General features: G+C 52.8%; 1 protein-coding gene across 1 annotated transcript in view; it reads left to right on the top strand.

Moving 5' to 3' along the window:
• TRABD (TraB domain containing) overlaps positions 1 to 2,500 on the top strand; it is a 197,447-nt gene that overhangs the window by 12,861 nt on the left and 182,086 nt on the right. The window lies entirely within an intron of this gene.

Genomic DNA, 2,500 nt, shown 5'->3' with positions numbered 1-2,500 from the left:
TCTTCTTCTTCTTTTACATTTGCTTTTGGTGTAATTGTATATGTGTGCTTTCCGTTCATCGTGAAATAAATGTGCTTTATGTTGAACTGTTTTCCCGTTTCGCTTCGTCTTTTCCTTTATTGAATCTCCATCTTACTTCACGTAAAGGGTTGGTCGTGGGCTAAAACGCCCGATAATTAATCGAACCGTCGAGGCCGACGATAACACCGCTCGGTTATCCCGATAGTACGGAACGGGTCGCTTAAAGTGGCCCGTGTCCGAAGTCGACCTGCGGCGAGGTGCGATCGCCCGGTCCACCCTCCGTGTGGGTACTTAGGTAGGTCGAATTTGGCGAGCAACCCTATCCCACGCGGGGGCCGATTGGCACGATCGTGGTGAGGCCGAAAGGTCCACCCGTGACTAGTTCCCGGCGTTAGTCCGAGAGGGTCACGACGGGATTGTCCGTCCGGTGGGCGACGTGCGCGATTCGAGTTACGTGGCCGTTCGCACGCCGGCGGGCGCGAATCCGCAACAATATGTGTGTGTGTGTGTGTGTGTGTGTGTGTGTGTGTGTGTGTGTGTGTGTGTGTGTGTGTGTGTGTGTGTGTGTGTGTGTGTGTGTGTGTGTGTGTATATATATATATGTGTGTGTGTATATATGTATATGTATATATATATATATATATATGTATATATATATATATATATATATATATATATATATATACACACATGTGTGTGTGTGTGTGTGTGTGTGTGTGTGTGTGTGTGTGTGTGTGTATATATATTGTTGTGGTTACCAAATTCGCAAACCACCATTCAGGTCCCTTAGGTGAGATATCTCGGTAAGTATATGTGTAGTTAGGCCCAAACCCGTTGTCTAGTGGGAATACATGTCATTTATGCGTGTTGCGACTCTTCAGGATAGCCGTTTTTCTTTTACTATCTTTATTTTGGACCAACCGCCATTGTTACCACCACCAACCACAACATCAACCACCCACCGCGGCGCCGCTTCACGTCACACCTCGCAACCGTCGCATCGCCACCGTTCTTGCGCCGCTTGTGGGTACCGGTGTTGGACTCGTGCAGGGCGCGCGCTGAACAGCGTGTACAAAACCACGGATTTTCAGCTCCAAAAACGGATCAAAAACGACACACGCCCACTTTTGTTCCGTCCAATCGGTGAGCGAGGGGCGATTTGGCCCCGCCTCCAGGGCGTTAGAGGGCGATCGCTATATGCAAATTTATGGATCAAAATGCATTCACGCCCACTTTTTCTCGGGCCAATGGGGAGCGAGGTGAAAGGTCGAAGGCAGGGGGTCAAAGGCGAAGCCACGGGGCTTATATAAGCGGCCGCGTTCGTCAGTCAAGAGAGTTAAGACCGCAGTCGGTGGAGTTAGGAAGAAGAAGCAAGAAGGAGTTGGTCGTCGTCGTCGTGTGCGTTGGAGTCTGAGCGAAGAGGACGGAGCTGTGGAGAGGCGGCGAGGGCAGACGAGGGGGTGCTCGCGTCATGCCGGGAGCTGCACACCAGGGAGGCCGACGGCGCGACCTGGTCGAGGTGGAGACGCTCGTCGCGGGACTCGAGGCAGAGTAGAAATCCTCCTTTCCCCCGAGCATCAGCAACCCCCTCCTGTTTCCCCCCGCGCTGAGATAGTGCGACCAAGGGGGCCCCTTTCCCACCCCCTACCAGACACTGTCCGCGAGGTCCGCGGAGTTGAGGCACCATCGCCGCTCCGCGTCTCATCACCAGACGGGTAGGCCCGACCCGGTCTCGGCCTCAGGCCCGCCTCATCCTTGAGGGTATTCTTTTTCTTGGTTTTGGATATGTGTTGGCGGCGCCGTCTGTGAAGTAAAATTGTATAAGTGTTGCCGTGTGCTCGCGTAATCGGTATTAGATCTGCATTGTTGCATTTGCTTTTTGTGTAAAATTGCATTGTGTTTCTTTCCTTTTCTATGTGCTTTTGGTGGAATTGAATATGTGTGCTTTCCGTTCATCGCGAATGAATGTGCTTTATGTTGAACTGTTTCCCGCTTCGCTTCGTCATTTCTCTCATTGAATCCTCATCTTGCTTCACGAAAAGGGTTGGGAGTGGGCTGAATAGGCCCGATAATTAATCGAACCGTCGAGGCCGACGATAACACCGCTCGGTTATCCCGATAGTACGGAACGGGTCGCTTAAGTGGCCCGTGTCCGAAGTCGACCTGCGGCGAGGTGCGATCGCCCGGTCTACCCTCCGTGTGGGTACTTAGGTAGGTCGAATTTGGCGAGCAACCCTATCCCACGCGGGGGCTGATTGGCTCGATCGCGGTGAGACCGAAAGGTCCACCCGTGACTGGTTCCCGGCGTTAGTCCGAGAGGGTCACGACTGGATTGTCCGTCCGGTGGGCGACGTGCCGCGATTCGAGTTACGTGGCCGTCAGCACGCCGGCGGGCGCGAATCCGTAACAATATATATGTGTGTGTAGTGTTACGGCTGTGGAAATTCGCAGAACACCATCAAGGTCCTTAGTTCAGTTA

The sequence above is a fragment of the Eptatretus burgeri genome, chromosome 13 (assembly GCF_056783735.1).
Source record: "Eptatretus burgeri isolate ZD-2024b chromosome 13, Ebu_testis_v1, whole genome shotgun sequence".
Lineage (NCBI taxonomy): Eukaryota > Metazoa > Chordata > Myxini > Myxiniformes > Myxinidae > Eptatretus > Eptatretus burgeri.
This window is presented reverse-complemented; position numbering and strand designations above follow the sequence as displayed.